The sequence below is a fragment of the Lissotriton helveticus genome, chromosome 4_1 (assembly GCF_964261635.1).
Source record: "Lissotriton helveticus chromosome 4_1, aLisHel1.1, whole genome shotgun sequence".
NCBI classification, from domain to species: domain Eukaryota; kingdom Metazoa; phylum Chordata; class Amphibia; order Caudata; family Salamandridae; genus Lissotriton; species Lissotriton helveticus.
In genome coordinates, this window is record NC_136063.1 from 341,640,278 (window position 1) to 341,654,839 (window position 14,562).

Here is a 14,562-nt window from a genome sequence, read left to right on the forward strand (position 1 = left end):
AGCGACACGAGTTTCACTGGCATTTGTCTCCCCCCCATCACGGGAATCTGTCAGCTCCCCACTGCTCTTAAATGCCACAGCTGGCAGCAAACATCTGGGCCGCACCAGTAGGCAACTGGTCTAGCTACACCACTGATTACGCATTATCCTAGTAAGACAAGAACTTACATTATGATATCAGGGCTTGAAATGCAGCATAAATACACATGAATCATAACTGTTGTGCATGCCATGCAAATCCTGGCAGAATCTACAAAAGTTTGGCAAGGCTAGAAATGCATAAATCACCATGTCACAGAAAGACCACAAATACTGTGCAGGTAAGACAGCCTTGTGTCGGGTTTAAACACATGGAGTCCACATATAGCCAGGAACAATTGGGAACCAGCGCATTTGAACTCCTATTACCAGGTTAACGGTGGACATGTGAACCTTCCTGCAACACGTGTACTTTTCACTTTAAACGTAGGCTACAGGAACTCCTGCACGCCTACTACATCTAAAATTTCACTATCCCTACAATGTCCTCAGGGCTCCGTCGAGGATCTACTCGGTAATAATGATTCCCCCATAGCGTAAGTGCCCCAAGCTGTGTCCTCAACACCAGGTGGAAACACACACACCTCAGGATTCAGCGGGCGGACCCCATGGCCTGGGAAGTTAGAGACAGCTGCTCATGAACACATGGTGCAGCTGCAGGCAGAACGCACGTTCGCAGAGATATGGTGAATGCAACAAAAAGTAATGCAGTCAATTCCTAAGGGTGAACAGGGGTACTTCTATCTATCTATCTATCTGGGCATTTGTATAGCGCACTACTCACCCGGAGGGTCTCAAGGCGCTGGGGGGGGGGGGTCCGCTACTGCTCGAATAGCCAGGTCTTGAGCTGCTTCCTGAAGGCGAGGTGGTCCTGGGTCAGGCGGAGGTGGGTCGGAAGGGAGTTCCAAGTCTTGGCGGCCAGGTAGGTGAAGGACCTTCCTCCTGTGGTGGCTCTTCGGATGCGGGGGACGGCGGCGAGGGCGTGGCTGGTTGATCGAAGCTGGCGCGTGGGAGCGTAGAAGTTGAGGCGGCTGTTGAGGTATCCTGGTCCTAGGTTGTGTAAGGCTTTGTGTGCGTGGGTGAGGAGCCGGAAGGTGATTCTCTTGTTGACCGGGAGCCAGTGCAGGTCTCTCAGGTGTCCGGAGATGTGGCTGCGGCGGGGGATGTCCAGGATGAGTCGTGCTGAGGTGTTCTGGATCCGCTGGAGTCTCTTCTGGAGTTTGGCGGTGGTTCCGGCGTAGAGGGAGTTGCCGTAGTCCAGACGGCTGGTGACGAGGGCCTGGGTGACCGTCTTCCTGGTCTCGGTGGGGATCCATCGGAAGATCTTGCGTAGCATTCGCAGGATGTGGAAGCACGACGAGGAGACGGCGTTGACTTGTCTGGTCATGGAGAGGGAGGAGTCCAGGATGAAGCCCAGGTTGCGTGCGTGGTCGGTTGGTTTGGGTGCGCTGCCCAGGGCGGGGGGCCACCAGGAGTCGTCCCAGGCGGAGGGTGAGGATCCCAGGATGAGGACTTCCGTCTTGTCTGAGTTCAGTTTCAGGCGGCTGTTCGACATCCATTTGGCTACTTCTGTCATCCCTTCGTGCAGGTTGGTTCTGGCGGTGGCGGGGTCGTTGGTGAGGGAGAGGATCAGCTGGGTGTCATCGGCGTAGGAGATGATGTTCAGGTTGTGCTGGCGTGCGATGGCTGCGAGGGGGCTCATGTAGACGTTGAAGAGAGTTGGGCTGAGCGAGGAGCCTTGAGGGACGCCGCAGATGACTTCGGTGGCCTCCGATCTGAACGGGGGGAGGCGGACTCTCTGTGTCCTTCCGGTGAGGAAGGAGGTGATCCACTCCAGTGCCTTCTCCTGGATTCCGACGTTGCTGAGGTGCTGTACTAGGGTGCGGTGGCAGACAGTGTCGAAGGCCGCGGAGAGGTCCAGGAGGATGAGGGCCGCTGTTTCTCCCTTGTCGAGCAGGGCTCGGATGTCGTCTGTGGCTGCGATCAGGGCGGTCTCGGTGCTGTGGTTGGCTCGGAAGCCAGACTGCGAGAGGTCGAGGGAGCCGTTCGTCTCGAGGAAGGCGGCCAGTTGCTTGTTGACGGTCTTCTCGATGACTTTGGCCGGGAACGGGAGCAGCGAGATGGGGCGGTAATTCTTGAGGTCGGTAGGGTCTGCTGATGGTTTCTTGAGTAGAGCGCTGAGTTCGGCGTGCTTCCAGCTCTCCGGGAAGGTGGCGATGTCGAAGGAGGTGTTGATGATGTCCCGCAGGTGGGGTGCGATGACAGTGTCGGCCTTGTTGAAGACGTGGTGCGGGCAGGGGTCTGTCGGAGATCCGGAGTGGACGGAGTTCATCGTGCGGATGGTGTCTTCAGTGCTGATCGGGGTCCAGGCGCGGAGGGTGGTGGTGGGGGGCGGTGGTTCGGTCGTGGCGTGCGTCGGTTGAGTGCTGAAGCTGTTGTGTATGTCCGCGATCTTGTTGTGGAAGTAGGAGGCGAGGGAGTTGCAGAGGTCTTGCGAAGGGGTGATGTCGTTGTTTCCGGCGTTGGGGTTGGAGAGCTCTTTCACGATGTTGAAGAGTTCCTTGCTGTTGTGTGCGTTGTTGTCCAGTCGTTCCTTGAATGCAGTTTTCTTGGTGGCGCGGATCAGCTGGTGGTGTTTTCGGGTGGCGAGCTTGAGGGCAGTCATGTTGTCCGGTGTTGGGTCAGTGCGCCAGGTTTTCTCGAGTGCTCTGCAGTTCTTCTTGGAGCTCTTGAGTTCGTCGTTGAACCATGGGGCTTTCTTGCTGCCGGGTCGGCTCGGCGGGGTCTTCAGCGGGGCGAGTTCGTCTGCGCAGTCGCTGATCCATTTCGTGAGGTTGGTGGCTGCTTGACTGGGGTTCGTTGTGCTGGTGGGAGGGTTCTTGCTCAAGGACGTGGTGAGCTGGTCTACAGTGATCTTGTTCCAGCTTCTGCGGGCAGCCTGTTGCTGGTGATGGTGGAGCGTGGTCCTTCTGAAGCTGAAGTGGACGCAGCTGTGGTCCGTCCATGGGAGTCCCGAGGCGTGGCTGAAGGCGATGTCCTTGCTGGAAGAGAAGATCGGGTCGAGTGTGTGTCCGGCGTAGTGGGTGGGGGTGGTCACCAGCTGCTTGAGTCCCAGGTTTGCGAGGTTGTCCAGCAGGGTGGTGGTGTTGCGGTCGTTGTTGTTCTCCAGGTGGAAGTTGAGGTCCCCGAGGAGGATGTAGTCGGCTGAGGGGAGGGCGAGCGGGCTGATGAAGTCGGCGATGTCATCATTGAATTGTGTCCGTGGTCACGGGGGTCTGTAGATGAGGGTGCCTCTGAGGGTGGTCTTGGGGTTGACGTGGATCTGGAAGTGCAGGTGTTCGGCGGGTGCGATGGTGTCATCGGTGTTGGTCGTGATGCGGATGGTGTTCCTGTGGATGATGGCGATGCCTCCTCTTGTCTGGTTGCCGCGGTCCCTCCGGATGATTTTGTAGCCGTCCGGGATGGCGATGGCGATGTCGGGCGCTGAGGAGGCGTTCATCCAGGTTTCCGTGAGGAAGGCGACGTCTGGGTCTGTGGTGTCGAGCAGGTTCCAGAGCTCGACGGCGTGTCTGTGGACGGAGCGGGTGTTGAGCAGGATGCACTTCAGGTGGCTGCTGCTGGTGCTCTGCTTGGTGGATGCTGGTGCAGTGCAGGTCCGGATGCAGGAGAACTTGCAGGACTGGCAGATGAAGGGTCCGTGGGTGCGTCTCGGGGTGGCTCGGTAGCATCCAGCGGTTCGGCCGGCGTTGAGTGCGTTGAGGGTGGCGGCGTCGTACGTCCGGCGGGTGGGCTGGGGTCTGCGGGGGCCAGGGGTCCTGGCGCTGGGCGCGGGCCAGGCGCGGACGGGCGTAGACGGGCTTACCTTTGGCGCACCTTCGGCGCTCAATCGGTGCTCCCGCTGCGCGCGTCCGCTGCGCGGTCGCTGAGGGGGCGTCATAAGAGGGAAGCCAGGAGGGCGGGTCAGCTGGGAGGCGGGGTCGCGTCCACCAATGGACTGGCGAGGGGGCGGGTCCTTAGGCAGGAAGCGGCGGGAAGGCAGGAAGCGGCTTCCTGCCTCCCTGGGACCCAGGTAAACCCAGAAAAGGAAAATGCCCTCAAGTGAGAACATTGAAATTGGCATAACAAAATGTCCTCTTGACTTATAAAGTGAGAACTTTGACTATCTCTACTAACTAATAGTATGACACCTACATCCTTCGTAGGAAACTCCTCTTACTCTCTACAGCCCATTCCGAAGCAGAAGGGGATCAGGTATGGCTTCTTTGAACTGGCTGCATTGATATTGAACATTGACAGCAAGACCTGGGAATTATCAGATCCCTAACTCTTGAAGGAATTCCATGATACATTTGACCACACTCCCATGGAAACAATGCTACCTGTGCAGAGGGAAAAATCAGTAAGACAGTCTCTCATTCAGCATTCAGCTTATCTAAGTGGGATGACATGAATCTGGGACTACCTGAATTCAGACACTCGTTGAACGGCCTGCAACAAGTGCCTAAAGGTCAAATTTCCAGAGAAAGAAATGTCACCCCCCCCTCTCAAGCCTTGGGTAACAAACACACCTCTGTATAATGACTTCTCTGCCACTGCCCACTTATCCTCTGTTTTACTAATCTCTATTTACAGGTGGAGACTGTCATGCCCACATGATGGCACTAGGACCCTGGGGCTCAGGGTCAGGGGGACAGGGACACCGGACTCCACATCCGGTCAGGGGGCGGGGGTCAGGGATCACTCGCCTGCAGGACCTCAGGGCAAGAGGTCAGGGAACCACGAGCGCGCCATACTAATGCCAATGTATACATGCCAATAAAGACCGACGCTGATCACCTTACCGTCTCCTGTGCATTCCCGATCTTCGCGTCGCGACAACTGGCGACAAAGGCAGTGGGATCGACCTGCGTGAATTTGTGCGCACCTCGTCGGAAAGGATCGATCGTCTTCAGGAGACCGGTGGCCAGGATCTTGGCGTGCCCAGAAGGAGAAAGCGGCTAGAAGAAGGAGCGCAGCGTCGCGGGAGCCCACCCCGGCCACTGCGAGGAAAGACTGCCTGCCCCGGTAAGCGCTGTGCATGAAAGCACGTAGTTGAAGACTTGCCGCGAGCTCTCGCGAGAGTCTCGGCGGCCATCTTAGAGGCAGGCGAGAGGGCCAATAAGTGTGCGGGAAAGGCTTGGCGGCCATTTTGGAGCCAGGCAGCATTTCCATTGGCTGCGAAGTACCGCGAGACTATCGGCGCCCATCTTGAAACCAGGCAAATAAGCCAATCAGAAGCGAGATTGGCTCGGCGGCCATTTTAAGGCCAGGAAAAATCGATCTGCCCAGGAAAGTGCCGATTTTCAAGGCAGAAAGGCAGAAGTGCACATCAAGCAACAGGCAAAAACAAGGAAAGAGACAAAAGAAGAAAAGAATAAAGGCACAAAGAAAGAAATAAAGAAAATAAAGGCAACAGAACAAAGGAAATCAAGGAGAAAATAAAGGGGCACAAATGGAAGAGAATTAAGGGCTTAAACAGGGAGAAGACAAAAAGGAGAACAAGGAAAGAGACAAAAGAAGAGAATAAAGGCACAAAGAAAGAAATAAAGAAAATAAAGGCAACAGAACAAAGGAAGCAAGGAGAAATGGCAGACCCGAAACCAAGTGCGCAATACAGAAGACCACTGCCATTCAGCCTGTCTGAACCGCAAACAGGGATAAGATGGGAGAAATGGCTCCGGCGTTTTGAAAACTATGCTGACGCAACAGATGTCACAGCGGCCAAGAAACGAGGGCTGTTCCTAAATTATGTGGGCGATGAGGTCGAGGATCTGTTGGTGACACTGCCAGCTGCGGACATTGACAATTATGCCAAGTTAGCAAAGTGCCTGACGGACAAGTTTGATCCGCAAAGAAATGTTGATTTCGAGAGGTATAGTTTCATGATCGCCTTCCAACAGGCGGAGGAATCACTAGACGATTTCGCAACGAAGTTGAGGAAACTAGTGACTCACTGTGCATTTGACAAGTTTGATAACGAGCAGGCCATAAGGCTAGTGATCATCGCAGGCTGTCGGGACATAGAATTCCGAACAAGAATACTGAAAGAACCGATAACGTTGGAGAATATCCTCGCACTAGGGAGGGCAGAAGCGCGAGCAACAGCACACGCGAAAGAAATGGAACGTGGCAAAGGAAGAGGTGGAGAACAAATTAATCGGATGGCGAGCAACAGCAACAAAACAGGAAACTGGAGACAAGACAGAGGCGGCCAGGCAGGGAGGAAGCAACAAGAAGGAAATGCAACGGACGAGACCATTACGCAAGTGTATGTCAAGGGGCACAATTCAGGAATGACCGTGGAAGAACGAGTAGAGGAAGGATGCCGAAGCGCAGACACATCAGGCATGTCGAGACAGGAGTGAGGAGTTCGTCCGCAGAATCAGGGGACGAAGAAGAAGAAGAGAAAACGGAGCGGCTATACCTCATGACAGAGGTTAACACAGACTCAGAAGAAGATGAAGAAGAGTGCGACGAAATAATATGCTTGGTGGACAAGAAAAAAATAAAGAAAACGGAGTCCGTAACAATCAAAGTGGGACCACATGAAACCACGTTTGTGTTGGACAGCGGCGCAACGTGCAATATCATGTGCGTCTCTGAATATGAAAAGATGAAAGTGAAGCCGACTCTGAAGCCATCCCGAGTGAAAGTATTCACATGGGGGGCAAAGCGACCAGTGATCAACCTAGGGAAATTCAAAGAGGAGTTACGATACAAGGATCAAAGGCTAACGGGGCAGATACATGTGCTCAAAGGAGACATCCCAGCGCCATGTTTGTTGAGCAATGTCACGGCACAAGTGATGGGGCTGATGGAAATGACGTATCAGATGTCAGAAAAAAAAATAAACATTCTAAAAGAATATCCCAAACTGATAAAAGGTTTAGGAAGCTGAAAGGACGGCAGATAACGTTGCACATAGATGAAACAATAAGACCAGTTGTGCAACATCACAGAAGGGTGCCCATACACCTACAGCCACAAGTCGAGGAAGAGCTGGAGGCCCTACTAAAACAGAACATCATAGAACGAGCGGATGGACCGACACCATGGGTGTCACCCATCGTGGCCGTCCCAAAGAAGGACAAATCGAAGATAAGAATATGCGTGGACATGAGGATCCCGAACAAGGCAATTGAACGTGAGCGACACCCTGGCCCACATCTAGATGACATGATTAGCTGTCTCACAGGCACAAGAAGGTTCTCGAAACTGGATCTATGCAAGGGGTACCACCAACTTGAACTAGACCCTCAGTCGCGATACATCACGACGTTCTCCACCCACCTCGGACTCTTTAGGTACAAACGTTTGAGTTTCGGGATCTCATCGGCTGCAGAAATATTTCAGGAGACAATTCATCAAGTCATCAGGCCGGTCAAGAACAGCCTGAACTACAGTGACGATATCCTGGTGTTCGGCAAGTCGGACGAAGAACATGACACGGCCTTAAGGGAGGTATGCTCACATCTAGAAGAAGCAGGTCTAACGCTAAATGAAGAAAAATGCGAACTGGGGCGGAATGAGCTAGTGTTCTTCGGTCACATATTTTCCAAAAAAAGAATGCGGCCAGACAGCAGCAAGGTAGAGACATTGGAAAAAGCAAAGAAGCCCACAGACGTGGCAGAAGTGAGATCGTTTCTGGGGCTAGCAAGTTACTGTGCACGCTACATTAAAGCTTTCGCCACCGTCAGTGCGCCACTGAGAGAGCTGACGAAACAAGGACAACATTTTCAGTGGACCAGCGAGTGTGACAAAGGGTTGGAAGAGATAAGAAGGGCAGTGCCAGCAGTGGATCTTTTGGCCTACTTCGACCCGAAATTATGCACAGAGCTGACAGTGGATGCAAGCCCCGTGGGGCTGGGAGCAATTTTAGCACAACATCAGCCCGGGAGAGATTCCCCAAGACACATCGTTGCATACGGGAGCAAGAGTCTGACAGACGTTGAGAAAGGATATTCACAACCCGAAAAAGAGAGTCTGGCAGTGGTGTGGGCCTGTGAACATTACCACATGTTCGTATACGGTAAACCGTTCACGATCGTGACTGACCATCAGGCTTTGATAACAATCTATGGCAACCCGAATGCAAAGATCAAGCCAAGAATAGAAAGGTGGGGAATCAGGCGCATGGACTACAATTTTAAAATTATTCACAAGCCAGGAAAAGAGCAAAACCCAGCAGACTATGTGTCAAGGCACCCCCTGCCGCAAAACTCACAAGCGACCACAATGGCAGAAGAGTACCTGAACTTCGCACTGAAACTCAGTACACCGGGGACAATAACAGAGAGTGAACTAAATCAAGAAACGAGACACGTAAACAACAACATGGCCGTAGGAAGAGGAATAGACAAAGAAGAACTGCTGGCATTTAAAAGAATAAATGAGGAGCTGTCAGAATGCAAAAACTGAACAATAATGAGAGGCATGAGAATAGTGATACACCAAACGCTAAGAAGAAGAACAGTGGATTTGGCACACGAGTCACACCGAGGCATGGTAGCCACTAAAAAGATGCTGCGGGAAAAAGTGTGGTTCCCGGGACTTGACAGCATGGTGGAAGAGATGGTGACAAAGTGCCACGTATGTCAAATAACAGGGCCACCGTCTAAACCAGAACCCCTGCAAATGTCCCCGCTACCACAGGCGGTGTGGACCAAGCTGGCAGCAGACTTCTACGGGCCGCTAGAAACAGGAAGCTATTTTCTGGTTGTGATAGACGAGTACTCAAGATTACCCCTAGTAAAGCCAGTGTCATCAACATCGGCGAACGCCACGCTACCAGTGTTAGATGACATTTTTGCAGCATGGGGCTCGCCGCAGACATTGAAAACAGACAATGGCCCATCCTTCTCAGGAGAAGAATTCAAAAGGTTCATGGCGTACCTAGGCATACGTCACAGACGAATAACGCCACTGTGGCCACAAGCAAATGGGATGGTTGAGCAGTTCATGGGGACCATCAAAAAGGCGGTGCAAAGAGCAAAACTGACCCTAATTTCGATCGGACAAGCCCTGTGCCAGGTACTCAGGGATTATCGGAACACGCCACACAGTTCCACCGGGAAGTGCCCCGCTCAACTGGTACTAGGGCGAGCGAGCAGAACAAGACTGCCGCAGATGAAGGAAGGAGAAAAAGCGGAACAGAAAGACGTCGCCATCAGAGACAAGGGACAGAAAGCAAAACTGAAAGAATACGCCGATCAAAAAAGGCATGCCACGCCTCACAAGTTAGAGGAAGGGAACATGGTGCTCGTGAAACAGCGGCAGGTGAGGAAGTCAGACAGCGCGTTCGCAAAGGACCTGCTGAAGGTGGTGAAAGTGAACGGGCCCATGATCACAGCCGCTGCTGGCCAACACCAGATCACAAGAAACAGCTCCCACTTTAAGGAGATGAAAACGGAAGAAGAAGGAGACACGCCAAAGAAGGAACCGACCAGAGAGACTTGGCAGGAAGATCCATCACCCGTCTTCGGAGAACAGCGACCAAGGCGAGAATGTAAAAAGACCAAGAGACTGATCGAAGAGATGTGAGGGGACTATCACTACACACATACCTCTCTCTCTCTCTCTCTCTCTCTCTCTCTCTCTCTCTCTCTTTCTCTCTATCTCTATCTCTCTCTACGATCACCAGCATGAGTCACGAGGACAAGTGGCAAGAAACTTTGTTTGCAACAAGGGGGGAGATGTCGCGCCCACATGATGGCACTAGGACCCTGGGGCTCAGGGTCAGGGGGACAGGGACACCGGACACCACATCCGGTCAGGGGGCGGGGGTCAGGGATCACTCACCTGCAGGACCTCAGGGCGAGAGGTCAGGGAACCACGAGCGCGCCATACTAATGCCAATGTATACATGCCAATAAAGACCGACGCTGATCACCTTACCGTCTCCTGTGCATTCCCGATCTTCGCGACGCGACAGAGACTTACATCCTAGGTCCGCCTCCTTACCCCAACTAGTAAAGGGAGTAGGCCTCTGCATCCCCGGTGAAGGCTGACCCTTATAAGGTTTTCCAAGGCAAGACATAACGGGGACACCACATGACTCGGATGGCCTTTCTATCGCCTCTTACCTGCATCAATCTGAACACGAATCTTCCTGATCAGTGCTAGTTAACTTATGCCCATAAGCCTACAGCATGTACAGCTCACATACCAATCGCTCTAAACTCACCTCAAACCAATAGACCTGTCTGCCGTGGGAACATGGTGACTCATGTGACCAAACCCTTGTCCTTTTGGTTCCTCAATGTTCATGAAAACTCCGGGTACATTCAACGTAATAGAATTCCTGAACTTGCATGGTACCTCCTAATGTTTCATGACATCATGATGATTCTTGGCTTTACTATATAGAGTCTAAATCTTATACATGAAATATATACTCTACTTCAAGAAAAAAAATGGATAGGAGGCACCAACCTGTTCTTTTTATTTTAGAGGGGTGACACACATCCGTCTGCGATGCCTAGCATAACAGGGAGGTAGGGGAAAGGAAGTAAAACAACTAGTAGAAGGGTGTTTGAATAAGAAGAGTCGTGATACAAAAGGGGATGATGGACGGAGTGTTTGAGCAAATCAAACACTCACCCCCAGTCAATTGATCTGGGTTTAATCCATCACCATTCTTTAGCTCACTCGGCCACCCCAGTTCAGACATGGCAATATGCAAATCAGTCTGACCCTGTGCCTCATGGGAACAGTCCAGCCCAAACTGCCATGCCATGTCTTCCTTGGACCGGAAACAAGCATCCTGGGACCGGTTTCGGATTCATAATGCTCATCAGCCAGGCTATCTTGAATCCAGGGCCAAGTGAGCAAGGATCTCACGTCTGAGCATACCCTGCCACACTTAAGGCGAACAAAGCAATAGAAAAGGGGATGATGGACGGAGCGTTTGAGCAAATCAAACACTCACCCCCAGTCAATTGATCTGGGTTTAATCAATCACCATTCTTTAGCTCACTCGGCCACCCCAGATCAGACATGGCAATATGCAAATCAGTCTCACCCTGTGCCTCATGGGACCAGTCCAGCCCGAACTGCCATGCCATGTCTTCCGTGGACCGAAAACAAGCATCCTGGGACCGGTTTCGGATTCATAATCCTCATCAGCCAGGCTATCTTGAATCCAGTGGCCAAGTGAGCAAGGGACTCACGTCTGAGCATACCCTGCCACACTTAGGGCGAACAAAGCGATACAAAAGGGGATGATGGACGGAGCGTTTGAGCAAATCAAACACTCACCCCCAGTCAATTGATCTGGGTTTAAGCCATCACCATTCTTTAGCTCACTCAGCCACCCCAGTTCAGACATGGCAATATGCAAATCAGTCTGACCCTGTGCCTCATGGGAACAGTCCAGCTCGAACTGCCATGCCATGTCTTCCTTGGACCGGAAACAAGCATCCTGGGACGGGTTTCAGATTCATAATCCTCATCAGCCAGGCTATCTTGAATCCAGTGGCCAAGTGAGCAAGGGACTCACGTCTGAGCATACCCTGCCACACTTAGGGCGAACAAAGCGATACAAAAGGGGATGATGGACAGAGCGTTTGAGCAAATCAAACACTCACCCCCAGTCAATTTATCTGGGTTTAATCCATCACCATTCTTGAGCTCACTCCGCCACCCCAGTTCAGACATGGCAATATGCAAATCAGTCTGACCCTGTGCCTCATGGGAACAGTCCAGCCCGAACTGCCATGCCATGTCTTCCTTGGACCGGAAACAAGCATCCTGGGACCGGTTTCGTATTCATAATCCTCATCAGCCAGGCTATCTTGAATCCAGTGGCCAAGTGAGCAAGGGACTCACGTCTGAGCATACCCTGCCACACTTAGGGCGAACAAAGCGATAGAAAAGGGGATGATGGACGGAGCGTTTGAGCAAATCAAACACTCACCCCCAGTCAATTGATCTGGGTTTAATCCATCACCATTCTTTAGCTCACTCGGCCACCCCAGTTCAGACATGGCAATATGCAAATCAGTCTGACCCTGTGCCTCATGGGAACAGTCCAGCCCGAACTGCCATGCCATGCCTTCCTTGAACCGGAAACAAGCATCCTGGGACCGGTTTCGGATTCATAATCCTCATCAGCCAAGCTATCTTGAATCCAGTGGCCAAGTGAGCAAGGGACTCACGTCTGAGCATACCCTGCGACACTTAGGGCGAACAAATCGATACAAAGATAAGAAGAGTCGTGCACTAGTGTCCTTGCTTATGTTTGGTGAGATACCATCTTTATTGGGTGTCCTCGCTGTATATACATTGACACTCCAGAGTGGAGTAGTGCTTAAGACCCTTTCCTTATGCTGTGGTGTGTCTCTTGAGTCCACTAGAGTGAATAGTAACTCAGCTTGGACCTACCGTGTAGTTCCCCTTTTCCAACATCAAGTTCTTTTCCTCACATACAAGTCCTGAGGCTGCGGTTTCATGTGTTCGACAGTTTGCAAGAGTGTATATGCAATTGAATATTGTTGCCACAATTACTTATGACTATAGCTTGCTTCCCACCCCTTTATCATGCAGCCTTAAGGACCTGTGCTGTCATTAAGGGCTCTACCTGAAAACTTGAGGTGGTTTGTCACACCTAAAATACAATGTCTATGACAATCCTGGACAGCGTTGCATGCTGAACCACAGTTATGCACCTACTGATTACTTCCATGCACACACATATCACAGTGCATACTAGTTTCCACGTATGCCTAGTTGAGCTTGCTACGTATTGTATTTTTCCTTTTTTAAAGGGTTCTTTCTTTTCTTTACGGTCCCTGGACTCTGCACCCTTGTTGGAGCTGGACAGATACGTTGCTAGCGCAGATATTTCTAACCATGCAAATAGATGCCTGCCCCTTACCTTCAGTGTGTGCCTTAACAGCTCTTACTGTTCTTTGATTTCTTTTCAGGTTACATTTGTGGCCGAGCAGGTGGGGGTGTCTTGAATTCACACAGGTTTGTCAGTCATCTTATTAAGCATGATGCAGAAGAGTTTTTTTGACTGGTGTTGAACGTGGAGCTCTTGCTCCCACTGGGAATTCTGTAGAACGAGCATCATGGTGTGCTGGGCGTGGCCTTGTATAGCTCGGCCATGTCCAACATGATCCTTGAATCTGCACTCTTTGGGAAACCTCGCAAGTGTTTAGGTGAGTGAGTGAGTGTGTGGTCTTGTTCTGAGCATGGCACATGTGCATTCATGTCACAGAACAAGGCTATGGAGCACTGACAGTGTAGCGTCCGGCAGTGCGGGTGAGTGCCTGACGTGGTTTCCTGTCAAAAATCGACAGACAGTCCTCCAAAAGAAAATCAGAAACAGGAAGGCAAATAAATGCATTCCCAATAAAGTACAATCCTCACTGAAATGCCGGCTGGAAAGCTCCTGGTGTATGCCGTTATTGTACAAGTGTGACTTCGCCTCTTCCTGCCTTTCATTTAGATAGGTGATCAATCTTATTTATGCCAACAAATCACCATAATCTCTACCATATTATAATAGTCATATGTTTAGAGTTTAATTTAGCTTTTACTATAGAGGATGACAATGTTGCAGATTGGCAGGCCTGAAGTCTGTCACGCTAAATCATAGAGGCACATATATAGTGTAGTGGATGTTAAAAATATGTATATATCTCACTAAGGGACATATATGCAATGTTATAGGACAGTCATGCGTTCTGCAGTTACCTTTCGGCATCCCCCTTGTATCTTGGCTCCATGTCAGCAGACAACTGCAATAACAGAGGCAGGGCAGGAAGCAAAGGGAAAATCATTCATCTTATAAATTACATACTGCTTTGAGCACTGCCTTGTAGAACCTGTACCTACTCAGAGGCCACATCTAGGCATTTGGAACTTCCACCATATAAAGACAATAATACATCTCTGTAGTAAGCGAGCAGGCGATCCCAAGATGCATTTTTTACTGTAGTCATCTAGCTGTCACCTCTGCACTGGGAAATTTGAATTTCTGTTCGGAGTGAAAATGAAATCATTAAGATTACCAATTACATTTCATTTTGAAGTAGTACAACATTCATTTACTAGTCGGTATTTCGTGGTTTGCTGTGCAGCAAGGTGCATTAAGAGATGTAAACCTGTGTGCCAGCCTTCATTCCAAAGTAATATAAAAGACGCCTGATCTACCGATGTGATAAATTAAAAAAAACTCATTTAAGGTGGCAGGCATCAGCTCTGAAAGTACATGGAAGAGTGTTGGATCACACCACTTTTAATTATAGGAAGGAAGGCATCACTTTTTGAAATGTTTGCAACTTTCATTAAACGAGCTGTGAGTTTTCCAATCTCACAGCATACCCATTCAGACTCACTTCGGCAACCTGGCATGGTTCCCCAAAATTGACGCTGCCTTTTACTATTTTAGCAATAGGCAGTTTGACCCAAACCCAATCTTCTTTTTCAAGAGAAATGTTTTTTTTTCAGATATAGCATACCTGGTTTTACCATTCATTT